The sequence below is a fragment of the Pyxicephalus adspersus genome, chromosome 2, assembly GCF_032062135.1.
Source record: "Pyxicephalus adspersus chromosome 2, UCB_Pads_2.0, whole genome shotgun sequence".
Lineage (NCBI taxonomy): Eukaryota > Metazoa > Chordata > Amphibia > Anura > Pyxicephalidae > Pyxicephalus > Pyxicephalus adspersus.
In genome coordinates this window covers 118,553,571-118,572,470 of record NC_092859.1, presented here as the reverse complement: position 1 = coordinate 118,572,470, position 18,900 = coordinate 118,553,571, and the positions used below count along the sequence as shown (strand labels likewise).

The window sequence follows — 18,900 nt, the reverse complement described above, 5'->3', positions numbered from 1 at the left end:
GATTGGACGAGCTGCTCTGAAAGAGACCCCTGAAGGGTGGCAGCGCTGGCAGTTATCGCTTTCGCCAGGAATACAGAACGTTATTCACACACATTTCCTGCACACCGTTTCCGCTTTTCCAATGCTGGATCTGTTTTGCCTGAGGCGGCATGTTTTTATAAGTGAATACCGACCATTGTGTATGGTATGTTTATGTTTCGTATTAGCAAGTATTCAGGGTGGGCGTATGGTGCATTATACACCCAGATAGACATTAATAAATATTGTGTGTTACTTCCCCTATCTCCTAGATTGTAAGCTCTTCAGGGCTGGGTCGTCTCCTCCTCCTGTGAACAAAACTTTTTATTTTCATATAGAGACGGTATAAACTGCTGCCAGGATTTTTTTATGACATTTCCCTTCACTTCCTGTCCTAGGGATGTAACAGGAAATCAAGGGAAATTACCAAAAGTCAGGGGACTGTCAGGCAGCTACTGTCCCCCTACCCCTTTGAAGATTTCCCTATTCTCCTTTATATTTTATAACATATGTTTGAGAATGAGGTATAGGGGCAGACATTGCAAGGTGTGAGGCTGCATTGGGGGCCACAGACCCTCCTCAGTAACAAGGGCCCCAACAGGGGTCCCAAATCAGTTCGGCAGGGGGTGGGGGCAAGCCAGTTCTACACAGGGGCCCACTTTGCCATTGGTAAGGTAACGTGCATTGAACATGATGAGGGTAGCTGGGACTTTCTAGTCCATCCCTCACCACCACCGTCAGAACCTCCGCCTTCCCCAAAACCCCCCATCTGCTAACCAACCACTCCCCCACCATTAAATACCCAGACACCAATCTTGGATCTAAATTGGCTGGCAAGTATCTGTTTATTTAAACACCATTAAAAATAAAATAACCATTCAAGTAATTAACAAATATCCAATAATAAATAAATGACAAATAAATAAATACATTTACACTTTTGATATGCAAGCATACATTACCATAACATACCACTCCATTATTATTATTATTGTTACTTAACCGTTATTATATAACGTAAACATATTACATTGACTACAGTGTTCTCCCCAGCCCCTTTAAGCCGGGCGCACCACCCAGCACTTTTCAGCAAACACCCGGCTGTTTTTTGATGGTTACTGATGAGTTGGGTCACAATACAGGGTCTGCCACCCGCCTACAATTTCTTCCCACCCGGCTCAAAAACAATTCTGGGTTGAGCACTGGACTATAACCTATACATTCCGGCCAATGCCAGAACATGACCAGGCAAGTAATCCAAATCTTTCCTGGTATACCCATCAGCACCAACTGACCAGTCCAATCAAGTTGTTCTGCAGGGAGCACTCCCAAAGCCTATGTTTAGACTGGCAGTAGCGAGTGGTTATCCCTTTCTCACATTTCTGAAATGATTCCTCAGATGAGGCCCTATAAGTAATGTCCTACCCACAGCACCCCTTAGGGAATGAATGACAGCGGCAGTGAGCTGTTCAGTACCATTTTCAAATATGCAAAGCAGCGTGGATAACCATGCAAGGTTCCAGCGGCCACAAGCTGCATGGGAGCTGTTATTCCTGATGCAATCTCCACATAACATCCAGCAGCCAATAGGAACCTCCTTACTATTTACAATACCAACAGGAAGAGTTGTATTGGTATTGTACATGGAAATGAGCGCTCCCATTGGCTGCTGGTTTCTAGAGAGCACCCCCTGCATACATACATTAGCCAGTAGGAATAGAAGGATGGAATAAAGCTGCACTTGATCAGGATTTCATGATAAGTGTTTGATTGTGCTATAGTCATCAGACAATAATCAAGAATGCCATGGTTTTTTATAGATTTTTATCAGAATTTATGTTTTCATTAAAACCAAACTAATTTACTGAAAATAATACACAGTGTATGGCAGCTTGAAGTATGAACTGTCTTTCTCCTTATGATGGGAGGCTGATGTAAGTAAAGCTCGAGGGATGATAGTTTGGTCTATACACACACACACATATATGGTGGAGATATTAGATTGTGAGCCCCTTTGAGGCACAGCTAGTAACATGACTATGAACTTTGTAAAGTGCTGCGTAATATGTTGGCACTATATAAATACTGTGTAATAATATTAATAATTATATATATATATATAATGTTTTTTGTATCCTAAACAATGAACTCTGGAGTCATACCAGTCCAATCTGACTTCTATTTTCTCTTCAAGGTTCGACAAGAACCTTACAGCAATATAGACATTGTTAAGACGACCTGCTAAAGTTTGAACTAAGCATTTGGATATGCAATAAAGTGATTTAGGTGACTTTGAGTGTGGCATAGTTGTTGGTGCCAGGCAGGTTGGTCTTAGTATTTCAGAAACTGCTGGGATTCTCACACAATTTTTATTTCTGGTGGTTACAGAGAATGGTCAAAAAAATGGAAAATATCCATTGAGCGGAGGTTTTCTGGCCAAAAGTTGCCTTGTTATTTTCAGAGGTCAGAGGAGAATGGCTAGACTAGTTCAAACTAGTAGAAAAGCAAAAGTAACTGAAAAGTCCACTCTCTGCAACCAAGCTACTCAGAAGTGAATCTCTGAATGCACAACATGTCCAAGGTTGAAGCAGATGGACTACAGCAGGAGGTGAACACACCAGATACCTCTCCTGTCAGGTAAGAACAGATCCCTGTTCATGAGCTTACCAAAATTGGACAAGATGGACAGATGGTAGGTGTCAGCTAGCAGTATTAAAGTGGTAAGTGTGTTTATACACATTAGACCGGATTTATTAAAGTTCTCCAAGGTTAGAGTAAACCTGGGTGATCCAGCAAACCTGGAATGGATTTAAAAAGAAATTTGCTTTTTGTTAGCAAATGTTTTCAATCCTGGACCAGATCCATTCCAGGTTTGCTGGATCTTCAAGGTTCACTGATGAAAGTGTATATTCTCCAATATTGGAGAACTTTAGTATTTCGGGCCCATTGTGTCTGTGTGTATGTGTATTATTTTGACCATGAATACTTTATTATGGAGATTCAAACCCTGCCAATGCCCATGCTTAACTGGTTCTCTTTAAGCGTTGAATGGTATAGGATCTAACAATGCAATTTGGCAAGAACTAATGCACAGCAATATGAGGGAAGTGTTTTGTACACAGATGACATTACTTTGGGACTAAGACAGAGAAGATAACTGTATAAGTAATAAAGATTTGGCAGATGGATTTTCATTGTATGCCAAGCCCCATAATTCTGCATTAATGTGATGCAAGTTATTGTGTGAATTCCCATGCCTTAACACAGTAAATTAGCCCTCAATCTATCACTTTCACGTCTGAGCATTTAAACAAAATATACAAAGGGTAATCTCAACTTTCTGTTTGTGAGTGTCTGCTGCAGTTTCTGCTTTTGACTGTAAGAGTAATCATGTAATGATGTGATAGAAAATCTCTGCATAGCTGAGACGTGGCAGTAGATCAGATTGATTGCATTAATAATTCCTGCTACATAACTGATTATTTTGTATCTCCTCTGCTATGCACACACTCACATGTCCCTGAATAATACATTTTCTAATTTTATACCTAAACATTTTTTCTTTCATTTTGAATAGAGTGAGGAATGATTTCAACACCATCAGTTTTTTTTTCTTCTTTTTCTCTTTTGTTTACTTCCTGTCCTATAGATACAACAGGAAATGTTTCCAAAGTGAGTGAAATCCCCTATTTGGACGATCATACTCATAAGGATTCATCTTTAATTAAATGAGACATGCAGCATTGACTGAAAATACTGAACTGTCAGAAATATTCTACAAAAAAAAGGTTTTTAAAGCAATACATATTATGAATAGTTTCCTTTTTTCATACAGAAGTTAATGGGATTGATCAGAAAGGTTGATACAATTCTGCAATGGTCAGTGGTTTACAATTTGTATTGAATTTGATCATTGGGGTCATATCATGTCCCTCTTGGTGACAACTAAAAAGTTTTATTTTAATTTTATTCCCAACAAAAGTGGTTTCCATTAAAAAATAGAACTGTTCTTAGGACTCCATACTGAAGAATACAGACAGAAAAAAACCCAAACAGTATTCCAAACACTGCACCCCCCAATACCACGTCTCTACTTAACAGTGAAAAATAGATGTATTTTATAAAACACTTTTCAAAACCTTTCTACCATATATACTCAAAAAAACAAGATTTTATTTTTAGATGAAAATTTCATGAGCAAAAGAATCTTGATTTATACTGTGACCAATAGATGGCCTTGTGTCTTTGTGTCTTTAGGTAGTGTAAAGTGAAACAATGTCTTTCTCACTGAGAAACATTTTACATTAGGAAACAGTGCCATCTACTGATGGCCAACAGTAATTTACCAAAAAAAGATTGTTTCATAGCAAGTGACCCTATTATTAATATTATTATTAATATTAATAAACAAGATTTATATAGCTCCAACATATTACACAGCGCTGTACATTAAATAGGGGTTGCAAATGATAATCCTCAAAACTGTTACCCAAAATTATCGCTATATAGTTTCCAGCAATAATTATTGAGGCTTATTTCTCCGGACTACTTCAGTTGCTTTATTTTCTCTGTAAGCATCATTTTAGTCTTCTCGACAACAGGGACAAATGATAATCCTCAAAACTGTTACCCAAAATTATCGCTATATAGTTTCCAGCAATAATTATTGAGGCTTATTTCTCTGGACTACTTCAGTTGCTTTATTTTCTCTGTAAGCATCATTTTAGTCTTCTCGACAACAGGGACTCCCTTTCTCTGGGAAAAGCCATAGCAAACAAGCATACATTGCCTATAAAAATTTCCAAAGTTAGCTGGCTCTTACATTTAACTTTCTAGGTTGCACAGGGTACATTTGTGACCCAAGTATATCTATTGTCACCAAATCCCCTAGAATCTCGCAAACGTTATGATATTGTTTTTACATACAATTGCACTGAAATTTTACTGTCAGTATTCCCTGTTAATTGTGTTCATTTTTCATTTGACAGGTAACCAAATGTTACAATAAAGAAGTAGCATTTGACACTGATGGGGTTTCCTGGCCTCACTTGAGCCTGAGTGGCCTTCATGGCCTCAAGAGAAGAGCCTACGTGTATACTGTAGATAGTCTGTGCTATGAGAGAAAAGGTAATTGCTCCCTTGAGTCTTTTGCAACACCTTGAAAACAATCCTCTTTGTCAGGTTTTGCCTGATCACCCAGGAGTAGAGGGCATCTGTAGAACATAATGGAGACACCACATACTTACAGGGCTTAAAAAGGTTAACTCTTAGCTAGTATGACCAAACATATAGTTTAAAAATGATTTGACATATGCACCATTTAATTTATTGTTATTTGGCACCACTTAAATGGAACACCTTTGTTTAAAAATGAAGTAGCATTTGCCATATTGAGGGTATTTAGTAAAACGTCCCCATTAATTCATTTTTTGCATTTGTTGCTGATTTCTACAAGTGAAATGATAGGCATTCCCTGCAATAGGTGAGATACTTCCCAAGGCTTGCCTCGCCTCCTAAGGGGATGTAGACACTGCAGCTGTACTCATTGGAAGATTAAGAAATTAATTGTGATTCATTGATTTAGATCAATGTCAACCTTCTTATTCAGAAATCTGCCTGAAAGTTACATAATAAAAAGAAACAACTATTTCTTTAGAACAGAAAAGGTATAAATCTGCAACAAAGTTTGAAAAAATCTTGTACATATATCACAAGAGGGCATTATTTTTAACCAAAGTTAAAGTTACACTTTACAGTATAATTTTGCTATTTATTAAACATTTGGTAAAGGTTTCCTCCCCCCTTCCACAACAAGATGTAGCACTGACTTGCTCCCCACTGCTTGACTTGCTACATGGTGTTTACATCCCTTTTTTTACCCAGTTGCCTGTAATGTAGTGCACAGAAAGAACTAAAGATTCTAGAGGTTTTTTCTGCTATTTCATTTATATCTGTCTGATTCCATTTTTTTTTAAAGTACACTCCTTGTTGTCCTCGTTCCCTCATGGGCACCACCATCATCACCCTGTCCTCTTTCAGATTCAGATTTTCAGCCATCTTGATTGGCAAAGCTGAAGTGATGTAACAAGCATGCAGTAGTTAAATAATTCCAGGGAGTCACAGGGGACGTTCGGACACCCAGCATATTACATGAGCTGGGCTAAGCAGATTGCAAACAGGCAGGTAAGTACTGTATATTTTATTGCAGAAGGGACATTGCCTATCTTCTCTGTAATAAAAACTGCCTGCTTGCAAATTTTGTTTTAAATGTTTAATTCCACTTGAAGACCTAAAGACATGTCTGACTTAATGAATTGGTTTGTGCCAGAGGGCCTAGATAATTGAGGATTGAAAATCATTGAATGCAGCATATGACAAGCACCAACCATACCCAAGCCTAGCAGAGCTAAAGCTGCGTACACACTTCCAATAATTATCGTTATAGGTGACCAAATAGGTGACCAAAGAGGCTGACGAAAGAGGATTGTCTTTGGAAATGAACGTCCGTCATGGCGGATCTGATTGGCCAATGATCGTTCACTATCGTGTGTACGGTCGTTCAGTGATCGTTCATGTTTCTGCAATACACTTTCTCCTTTACATGTCACTCCCTGCATCATTCAAACAATTGTATCTAGTGTGTGTACACTATTGGTGGATTATATGTGAACGAAGGTATGGTTACAGCATGTACAGGCGTGAGCACAATACGAACGTTCAAATATAATTGTGCATAATCATTGATTGGTCGAAATCATTAGTTTTCTAGCTATAATTATTGGAAGTGTTTACCTAGCTTAAGGCTGCAAAAACATGTGCAATAATTGTTGTTGGAAAAGATCTTTCACGATCCTTTACAACGACAAACGATACATGAACGAGTGCTGTACATACAGCACTGTTCTGCTCTATGGAGAGGGGAGGGGGGGAACGACGAAGCAGCACCCTGCTGTATGCTCTCCCCCTTCACTTCCATTAAGATTGTCCATCGTCTGCGGATCTGCCAGGAGGGTCGTTCGGACAATAGGCCCTGTACACACGCCAGATTCTCGTCTGATATCGGCCCTGAGCCGACTATCAGACAAGAACCATTGGACGTGTGTACGTAGCCTAAGACTAAAGCTACCTACACACTTCCAATGGTTCTCACCATTGGAAGAATCTGAAGTGTGTACAGCATGCGTCGTTTATCCTCTGAATGACTGTCCTGGCGGATCGACAATGATGAATGACGAACAATCGTAATGCAAGTGAAGGGGGAGAGCACGAAGCGGGTTGCCGCTCTGTCACTCTCCCCCCCTCCCCTTTGCATAGAGCAGAACGGTGCTGTATGTATGCACTCATTCATGCATCGTGGAGTGCTTAGTCATTGGAAGGGATCGTGAAAGATCCTTTCCAATGACTATAATTGCAAGTGTGTATGCGGCTTTAGGGAAACCTCAGGCCAAAAATATGTCACCTTAAATCAGAGAGATTAGATTACATAGATAAAAGTCAATATTTCTGTCTAAAAAGCATCCAGCACCAGGCTGATGTATTTTGGGACCTGTTTTTTTATGAGAAGTGAGGAGTATCTGTTGTGAATGGCTTTGTGGCACAGTATAATGTCCAGTTTGACAACATCTCTAGACACAAATGTGGAGTAAATGCCTTCCAGGGCTCATGTTTTGTTGGCAGTTACCATAGCAACCACCAGACCAAGCAGTCCTATCTGTGGCAATTGAGGCCCATTGTGCCGGCCAGCCACCTCCGCAGACACTAGTGCATCTGGGAAGATGTGTACTGTGACTGGTGGGAAATCCTGCCCTGATTTTGGGGTTTTAAAGCTCTTTAGTAGTCTATGTATCATATATTTAGATAGACACAAGAAAGGATGGCTTAGTCATCTCTTCCCACAGGCTGCAAAGTGACTCATAATTGTGTGACTCGTTAACGTACGGATGTCTGATTGCAACAATACAGAACAAAAGCTATCTGACAGTCAGTTAATATATATATATATATATATGAGATACGTGCCCTAGTGCCTTCTAACACATAACCTTCATGGAGCAGAGAATTCCTTCTTCTAAGTAAAACACCCATACATATGGGCACTGCCCCACAGCCTTATGTGACCCTTTTTATGTGGAGTTCACCACTAAAAGTGCATCTGGCAGATTTACATGAGCAGGAAAAGACAGTGACCACATCTGTGAGTCATAGGATGGATTTGCTGAGTATTCAATAGGCCCTGCAGAAAGGAAACATGCATACGCCTTAATTAACCTCTTCACTGATTGAAGTGACTGTTTATGTAGAAAAAAAAAAAAAGATTCTTTGTAAGCTTTTTTTGGTCAGTGTCTTTGGAATTCTACTTGAGATAAAGTACAGTGTACATGACTGGGAAGACATATCTGACGTAACACATTTTTTTATAGATTTTTGACAAGCATATAATCAATTTGTAAATAATGTATATAGCATGAGCATCCACCCTCTTAGTCCTCAGCGAGCAGCTGTATGCTGCTAAAGCCAACTCAGTATATCTTTTTTTGTAAAAAATTTTAAATTTAATTTTTTTTTTAAACGATGGTAAACAATACCAACATTGTAGAAAAAGAAATTACAGAATAACGTACACACGTGCAATAATTATCGTTGGAAAAAGAACGATTAGCGACCGATCAACGATTCACGATATTTTGAACAATCGTATAGTGCACGATTCTGTACATGCTGTAACAATAGGATTGTTCAAATATAATCCACCAATAATGTACACACGCTAGATACGATCATTTGAACGATTCAGGAAGTGACTTGTACTGGAGAAACATCCACGATCACTGAACGACCATACACACAATAGATAGCGAACGATTGTAGCCCAATACGATCCGCTACAGTCGTTCATTTCCAGCGACATTCCTCATTCATCGGTGTCATTGGCCAGTCGTTGTACACTTTTTTTCTTAATGATTATTGGACGATCAGTCGTTAATCATTGGTTTCCAATGATAATTATTGCACATGTGTACTAAGCCTAAGATCAGCAGTTTTGTATACAATACTCCTTACCTTAGACTATAAACACACAAAAAAGGGGGGGGGGTAAATGAGGATGCGAAGGCTAGGGGAGAATATGGGAGGTATAGATATAAACTAGATTAGATTTGTGGACCAACAAAGAACAAAGTTGGACAGCAAAAAGGGAACTAACATGGAAGCTGTCAAACGGAAGAAGTTCGATTAAAACCATCTAGGATGACACATACAACTAAAGTCACATTATATTACCTGAGCTAAATAGACACCATAGTCTAAACAGTCTTGGTATTGTAGCCAATAAAACCAATTATTGCAGAACTTCTCTGTACAATGAATGGTGGATGTTAGATCTTCCATGAGCATAATCTTGTTGATCTTTCAAAACCAAGGTCCAATGTTAGGTGGAGTTGGTTGCCTCCAAAGTAGAGGCACGAATGTTCTGGCTGTATTAAGCATATGTTTAAGAACTAAGTTTCGATATGCTTTCTGAGGTCTATCATTGAGATTTTAATCTTTTTTTTAATCATATTAAGAATTAGGGGGGTTTAGCTTTAGAAATACAATTTAGTGGGTACTTTAGTCCAGCTCTGGTGCTGCAATAAACTTAGACCAAATGAACTGGTCCTGTAAGCTGGGTGGACCCCCTCTGGACACATTACTCTTACAAAAGGGTTTCCATGGTGAGTGAAAAACCCCATCTGTTAGAGGGACCCACAATTGATTTTTCAATCAATAGTCAATGGTGTTACACTTGTACAGTAAAAAAAACACAATGGAAGAAAAATGCAAAATGCAAGAAAATGTTCAATCACACGAATTTTGAATTAGTTCTCACACATCTATCTCTTTCTCTACCTCAAAATAAGAAATAATAAAGTTTAAATCCCAACCCAACAACAACATTTCTTTTTTTAGTTCCTCTTCTACAATTCACATACCTAGCTGGGGTAAATGGCTGGTGGTCCACTTGGTTTTCATAGTGAAGTCACCCCATTTTTTTTTTTTTTTTAAGTAATGAAGAAAAAAAAAGCATTGAGAAAATATCAGACATGTGGGCAGGCATGTAGCCCAAGCAAGAGGGACTGTAAGGATGTAGCCATCCAGCTCTGTAAATACCAGCCTGTATACCTCCCAACATCAGGGGATGTTTTGGGAGGGGGGATCATGTTTTTAAATCAAGGTAGTGTTTGAAAATGGTAGGAGATAGAAGGTACCGTACTAGGCTGTACACCATTCTTCTGTTATTGTGCTGATATGCACATCACTACTCACTGCCACTGTGCTGATGCATGATACATCACTCGTTGCCATTCCACCAACGAGCAGTAATTCACTTGTTGCAATTGCACCAATGCACATTACATCACCCACTTGCTGTCACTATACATCAACCTGCACTTCTAAACTTGTGGCAGCTGCACTTACTTTCACATCTGCACTGGCTGCCATTGTAACAATAGGAATTACACCACTGTTTGCAACTGAAATGACATGGCCACTACACAGATCAGCACTTCCCTACATACAATCAGCACCCTGCATACATTTTTCCACGGTCCATCACTACCTCTTACTTCTGCTACCAATGTCCCGACTTGCATTTCCCATTCCCCACCACTGAACCAACCTACACTGCCGTACTCCACATCACTGTTTCCTTCTGAACTTGATGCCTGCCACTGCACCACTTCTCATAACCCTACTTATTATTGCACCAACATGCACCTCTAAAATCACCACCACTGACTGCACTGATGCACACATATAAATGCCAAATTTCATACCTGCACCAATTCGTTCTACCTTGTCATAGCTCATTTTAGCACTAGCCGACACTGCATACTTTTGCATTTGCTAACCACTGCACAAACACACTTACCACTACTGCACCAATGCCTACAACAACACTGATTGCACACACAAATGCGCAAAACGCCCCTTTCCACCATTGGCTGTGGTGCACACTGCCCTCTGCCACTGCAATGAGACAGAAAACACCACATTTTATCACTGCAGCAAAGTCTACAACCTCACTACTGCATTAATGCAGGAAGCACCAATCTCTGACAATACATTGACACACATAACACCACTTTCCATCACTAGAGGCATGCACATTCTACCACTTAGCGATGCACACAACACCACTCTCCACCACCGAACCCAGGCACACACCACTCTCTGACAATGCACTGATTTTCATTTTCTCACTGTTAGCCACAATGAACAAGGAGAAAAAAAATATAAATCCGTCCATAGCTGTAGGACAATTTACTCACATTTTGCTTCTTCCTGTATTAATATTATTAATATTTGTATAATTGATATTGATTAGAAAGACTATTTTGAAGAATGTGGGTTGTTGCTGGGCCATGTGGGGTTATTGCTGGGCAGGGAGGTTATTTCTGGTTGGTATAGTGAGACTAGCTGGGGGGTATTGCTGGGGCTTGAAAAGTAATTGCTGGTTGGAGGAGTTGTTTTTAGGTTGAACGTTATTGTTGGGGGCTGTTTTTTTTTCTGGCTACTGCTCCTGGGGTCAGGAGGGCTACTGCTGGGGATAATAGAAAGTTATTAAAAAGGCCTAAGGGTTATTGCTGGTTGGAGGTGTTGACTTGAGGGCTGAAGGGACTATTGCTAGGCTAGGAGTTATCACTTCGGTCTGAAAGTAATTTTCTGGGGGTTGTGAGTTAGAGCCGACATTGAAACTTTTTAGGGGTTGTGCTGAAACTTACCGCTGTTTTTTTTGGCACTGACACTTCATAGGAGTATTGATGGAGATTACTATTGCTAGCACTGACACTTGATGTTTTCATCTGTTGTTATATCTATTGTTACTTTATGGGGAACATAATATCTGTGCCTATTACTTGGGGGACACAATATTTGCATAGATTACTTTTTCAGTGAAAGTACTGCATTTCAGTGAAGGTACATGAGCCCAGTATGTTCTCTGGTTGCTTTGTGCTGCTTATAAGACGTGATAGACACACACACAAACTGGGGGATCTGGTCCTTCATGACCCAGCAACCAATAAGCCACCTCCCGACCCTGTTCTAGGTTTGCTTTCTGATCCTTGATTGGTCCAAGGCCAGATAAAAGCAGCCTTAGACCTGGACTCTTCACCCAGCCTGGACTCTTCACCCATGATAGCTTTTACTTCTTGCTGTGGGTGGGTGTGGGTGGGAGAATTTTGGAAAAGGCCCTTGTTTACTTGTATACATTACCTGCATTGGCAGGGTTAACTGTCATGTATAGATTATGGAGGATTGAATAGAGGATATGTACCATATTCATTATTAATCTGTCTGATTGTCAGATTGTGGGGTATGAATATTTACAGATAATCTTTTGTCTTTGTAAAGCCCCTGAGCTGATCCAAGATATTTAAGGAGTCTCTGAGAAGTTCATGCTGGTCTAGTTAGTTGATATTTATCCTTCCTTGATCTGTGATCAGATCACAGAAAACACATTAAATTGATGAGGAAAGCTGTTATACTATGTAAGAGAAATGCATCCACAAAGTACAGTTGCTTTGGATTTGTTAGGCCTGATTTAATAAAGCTCTCCAAGACTGGAGAAGATATATTATCACTGGAGAACCTGGGTGATCCAGCAAACCTGGAAAGGATTTCCTAAAAATTAGTTGCTATTAGTTGGAAATGATTTTTCAGTGCTGGACCAGATCTATTCCAGGTTATCTGGATCATCTGGTTCTCCCATGATAGTCTATCCTCCTCAGTCTTGGAGAGCTTTAATAAATCAGGCCCAATGTGTCAGACCAAAGGCTATCTGGTGGAAGCCTTTGAGGTGCCTCAATTGTAGCACTCCCTCTGGTGGCAGATGTTGGTATCCATCACATGGCTAATCACAAGATCCACCCTATATAAAGAAGGAACAGGCAACAGGATGTTGCCATAGCAAGGAGATCATTTACTGTCTCTATCTCCCAAGTGATTGCTGCCTGCCCTGACCTTGGCCTGTCGTATTATGCTTTTACACATTCCTGTACTTTGCATCAGTTCTAAAAAACCAGCTGTCACCAGCTCTAGCATGTACAGGGGCGGCAACTTGAGCACCACCTCCCAAAGTTAAAAATCGCCCTTTGCAGCGTGCACTGGTGAAGCGGGAGGTTGGTGCCTTAGGCTGCATACACACATTCTTTTTTTTTTTTCGCTGGAACCGATCATGAAAGACAAAAGAGTGACAAATGAAAAAAACAGTGCTGTACCCACTGTTCTATGGAGAGGTCATTCTCCGTTGGTCAAACAGCTTTGAATAACCACTGTATACATGTCAGATTCTTGCCTGAGACAGGCCCAACCATTTGTATTGGACAAGAATCATCTCATGTGCGTACATAGACTTAGACTTTGCGCCTTGTTAACACCCATAGACTTTCCACAAGGTATTTTATAAACCAGGGTTAGCCTTCTCAGAAGTCTATTGCCAATATCAGGCCTTTCACACTGAAGGCCAATGTGCTGTAAAATGTCAAACCCCTGCAACAGAATAAAAACAGATCAATGATAGCCATGTGGGAGGGATACTACTAGGGCCTAGCAGGCCTTAGTAAAGATAAATATGCTTGCCATGATTTTCTACCTACACTAGATGATCTGGTGTGCCTTTGCATTCGGGTTGACCTCCAGCAGCAAACATGTGATAACCAGAAAGTCTGATGCTTCATTAGGTTGGTTCCTATTTTCAGAACCTGCCGGCTCCTACCATTAGGCCCATGCAAGTATATTAGGAGCGGCTTTTCCCTGAAGAACGTTCTTGAGGCTCAGACCATGACATCTAGATATACTGTGCTAGAAAAGTCCGTTGTGAGCTAAACTGCCCACAGAAATCCCCAAATGCCAGTACCTAGGTGATAAGGAGAGGGTTCCCTAGGCCTTACACTCCTAGACTTTCTTTGGTTTTTATGGTAATCCTTAATTCACCCTATTTTGCTGAGGTTGCCCTGGCTCAGAAAATATGCTCCTGATTTTAAATGGAGCTCAGGAAACAATTTTTCATTCAGTATTACTTGCTTTCAGGAACATCTCCCCAGGCTTCTTCCTGTTCGACTCATTTGCTCCTCAGTCACTTACCACCTCATCGTCCAAATGATTGCACCATAGACCTGATTTATAACTTCTGGGTAGAGTTTACCCTCTCCATCCCAAAAACCAAAGCAATGTCCAAATATATTTGTGTACAGAATTAAGACATTTCTTTACATCCTTGTACTAATTACAGAGACCTAAATAAAGTTACCATTAAAAACAAGTACATATACTGTCTCGATCCACTGCTGGTTATTCGACTTTAAAGGGCATCCATGTTCACAAACATGCCTCCTTGAATGTTCTGAGGTCCCATTTCTTGGTTACATTGGGTAATTATTTAATAAAGCCTTCCAAGGCTGGAGAGGATACACTTTCATCAGTGAAGCTGGTTGATCCGGCAAACCTGGAATGCATCTGGTCCAGGATTGAAAACATTTGCCAGCAAATGGCAAATTAATTTGAAGAAATTCATTCCAGGTTTGCCGGATCACCAAGCTTTACTGATGAAAGTGTATCCTCTTCAGCCTTGGAGAGCTTTAAAAATATCAATCCTATTGTCTTAGCAGATGGTTTGCATATAAACCCTTCTATACTCACCGGTCTTCTTGATTGGTCACAACCACTTTGGTTAAAATCCACCCAAAGATTTCTTAGCTTTGACAATTACTAGTGGTGATTCATTAAAGACTATTCACCGGATTACATCCAACACCAAGAAGAGTGATATTTGTAAAGTCTGCTCACCAGAGGTACTCCAAGCCTTTCAATTACTGAAGAAGCCTCTCTGTAGCTTTAGCTCCTGCCTAAAGAGGAAGTAAACTGAAAAATGCCCAAAACAAAAAAAGAAAATACACTTACCTTCCATTCCGCAGTGCAGTCGATTTGTCCGGAGGTTTCTTCCATCGGGTCCCGCATCGTCCCGGTATCTGTCCCTGAACCGGGGCGCTGGGTGCCGCCATCTTCACCTCTTTTTCTGTGTTCTTCACCCAACCCAGGTGCTAGAGTAATAAAAACTTGCCGATCTCACTGCTCATGCGTGACATCCTCAATTTTTTTCCCTTTTCACGAAAAGGCAGATGGAGCACCCAAGAGCCTCCCAGGATGCGTGACGTAGGTATCCCAGGAGGCTCTGCGCTCACATTCATTCTCATTCACGATCTCCTCGGGGAACTAGGGGGGGGCGCTGCACCCTTTTTTCTTCTTAAAAAAAAAGGGTGTTGCCCTTAAAAAGCCAAACAAATAAAATTTTTACCTTACATAAAAGGGTTGTCTACCCTTTTATGTTTAGTGAAATTTCTGAGTTTACGTACGCTTTAAGTCAGTTACACTAAGTCAGCTGCCTTCAGCTCCAGTATGCATGGGGGCCACAACACGGGCATCCCTTCCCCATTGTGCCATGAAAATGATCCAAACCACACAGCAAACTTGTTTATTCAGTGAGTATGGGAGAAAAAGGTGAATGTGATTGCATGACCTACTCAGAGCCCAGACAAACCATATCGAACATATATGGAATGACTTGAAGACTGCAGTCCACCAATGGTGATGGTTTGTTAATTTTTACAGTATTTTACTTGGATGGTATCAGTTGCATAAGTTTAGTAAATACATCTGGAAATTTTTTTTTTTTGTGTATGTTTTCATTTCAGGCTGCAAAGCAACAAGATGGGAACGTTTTGGAAGGGATATTTTTGTTTTATATACCCACTCTAAATTTAAATTTGATTTTTTTATTATTATTTTAGACTTATTTTTCTTTCTTGCAACCACCTGGCTGCTCTACACCTGATGAAAAGTGGAATTGTCTAAAGCCAGTATATAAATGGGTTTAACTTGGGGCTAAGAGGGAATTCCCAGAAAATGAGTAAAATCAAGGGGCACACAGAAGTAATATCTAGGCTAGTTCACAGAGTGGGAACAGGTCAGAGGGCAGAGCCATGCTTTGTACACTGGCACAGACCAAGTATATGAGGGTTGGAAGCGTACGCAATTCAGAGATGGGGTCAAAGGACATACATGTGTGTCAAATAACCATGCAGAGTAGCCAAGGATTGGGGAAATTTAAGGAGTCAGGCAAGGGTTAATCCGATTGGCAAAAGAAAGACAGGCAGATAAGGGATTGGCTACAAATAATTGAAAACTGCAACCACCCACAGCAGTTTAGGAAGTAAAATCCACGCCAAATGAGGAGTCCAGGATCTGAGCCTTTTTTTGGTAAATGATCCTAGGGTGTGAATGATGTCAGCATGTTACTGTGTTGTCGTTCAGAGACAAGCTTAGACATCTTGTGTCCGTTTAGAATCTGTTCTATCTTCCGATTCTCTGTGCATTCCACCCTGCTGCTGTATGGTAGTGCACCCAATATGGTCCCTGGCACTGCTGTGCAGAGCTCACAAGTTTACACTGGTTGGTGGATCACCACTTCATTCCTTGAGCTGACCAGGTTACCGCCAGCCTACTACATTCTATATTAAATGGAACATGGCGCAGCCCAGAGCCAATGCAAATCATTTCTTCCTAATTATATTACCAGCATAAAAAAGGCTACAGCAGTTGGAACAATCTTTTTGCCACATTTTTTGCAGGAATGTGCCTAATCATTAAATTCAGATTGTCATCTTCTGTTCCATTCTACAGCTCGTGCGAGGTGGACAGGGAAGTATTACACTGTGTACACGTTAGATTTTTGTCGTTCAAACGATCATTCACAATAGTTTCCAACGACAAAAGACCGAAAGGTAAATTAATAAGTGCTGTACATACAGCACCGTTCTGTACTATGAAGAGGGTAAGGGGAAGACCCGAGGCTTGTATCAGACGAGAATCATCTGAGGTGTGTATGTAGCCTTAAAGTACATGTAAAGCCAGTTCCTACAGTCACATATAAGCTTTAAAGTTAAACTAAATTAAAAATAAAAAAACTTCACTTTTAATTCCGCAGATTCCTCGATGGCGCTTGTCCTTTCCACGATCCGGTCCTGCGTTGTCCTGGAATTCCTCTTCTTCTCAGCATAGAGGAATCGCTGGGCATCTCCATCATCCATCTTCTCCTCCGTCTTCTTCTTGTCTTCTTGCTACAACACCTGATCTCACACTGCGCAGGTGCAAGTTTCGGTGACCTAGCTCCTGCGCAGAAGGAGCAGCCAGTGCCTCCCAGGATGCATGATGTAGGTATCCTGGGGAGGTTCTGTGCTCCCAATAAGTCTTGATCACCGCAGTGATCAAGACTTAAAGGGACGGTGCTACACCCCTCTTTAAAAAAAAAAAAAAGGGTTGTTTTAGAAGGGTTGTTTTCTAATATGTCTTCTAACTTAAAAATGTTGTTTAGGTACGCTTTAACATGTCATTGTAACTTCAAAAGCGATTTGCATTTAATTTCTAGTCTTCATTAAAATAATACCTGGGGTTCCTGCCATTAAAGCCTTTGTTTAGGCACTTCCTGCTATAAACAAATGTCTGTCCCTGTCTCCCTGCTGTGTTCCTGCATTGTCACCCTGTCATATGAGCTTCAGATGGAGACTACAAGTGTCCATTTACACAGGCATGGTCTATTGTTAACACTGTCTCCCCCATTGGCATCAATGTTTTATACCCTCTACTGTCACTGAATGCTTTGTTCTTCCTGTACCCATTGGGGCAATCTTAGGCCCCTGTCAGATCTTTCCAATCTGATTAACGTGAATGAATATGAAAAAATATGTGCCATTAAAAAATATTTGCCACCACTACACACTAGCGATTACATAACAGCTATGCACTAATGTTTCCACAACTACGGGTATTACTCCTGATTTTATTGTCTCAGCATCTGCTGTGTAGTTTTTATTAGCTCTATGAGAGCGGCTCAGATAAAGTGTTAGCTCTCTTTCAGGGTTCACTTACAGCTTTGCAGTGCGTTAACTCACATTGCATAAAGTTCAGATGAGCATTTGTCAGCCAGGCAGTTAACCACTCCAGCATGCCCCTATTTACCAGTTGGCATCAGGGAGTAGCTGAACAGGTTGGAAATCTATGGAAGTATTTTGAGTTGCAGACCAACCTAAGACAGTTTCTAAAGTGAGGGTCCACCCCAAATCCTGGAGAACCAGAAATTAGAGACGGGCAACACATCCTAGAGAGAATAAGAAAAGTAGGACAATGCCTTAACACAGTCATTTAGCCTTTGCATTGCAATGTGGTCCCACTACAAGGTTCATTACTTTTTTTTTACTTAACCTAAAGTAAAGTGCCAATGGGGAGGTGGTGGATAATTGTATAGGATTCCTGCTGTGCTGCACCAAGGTGCCACGTCTGAACCTTGGCCTAGACAATATCTGTCTGGTGTTTGTGTGTCTTCCACATGTTTGGGTTATTTTTGAGTTTAGCCATTCTATTTACCTCACCCCCAGAACATACTGGTAGTTTATTTGGCTCCCCAAAAATTTGGCCTTAGATAGTAGTAGGAACATAGGATTGTGAACTCCTGTAAAAGACAATGAAATGAAAAAGGACTCTGTAAAATGATGTGTAATTTGTTGGGGCTATATAATGGCATAGTGGAAATATCATTTATCACCAAGCAGCCATGCCCATTTGTCACTGCAAGCTGCGTCTCTGCCCTTTCCTGATTTCTGATCTTGGTATGAGGTATACAAGGAATCCTATGTAAATAATAAAAAATTAAAAACAAGTATTTTATTTCAGAACTAAACCTCAAAATAAAAGAAATGTGAGCTGGCATGTTTACCAACCCTCAATCCTTTACCGGCACTAACATTCACTCAGTACTCTTCCAGGTTCAGCCATATTGATTGGCCAAGC

General features: G+C 40.5%; 1 long non-coding RNA gene across 1 annotated transcript; it reads left to right on the top strand.

Moving 5' to 3' along the window:
- Positions 1-65: 65 nt before the first annotated feature.
- On the top strand, positions 66-18,856 carry LOC140324328 (uncharacterized). Its single transcript, XR_011919523.1, has 5 exons — positions 66-184; positions 2,407-2,655; positions 3,668-3,806; positions 5,007-5,145; positions 17,042-18,856. It is a non-coding gene; the product is annotated as an uncharacterized lncRNA (long non-coding RNA).
- The last annotated feature ends 44 nt before the right edge of the window (positions 18,857-18,900 follow it).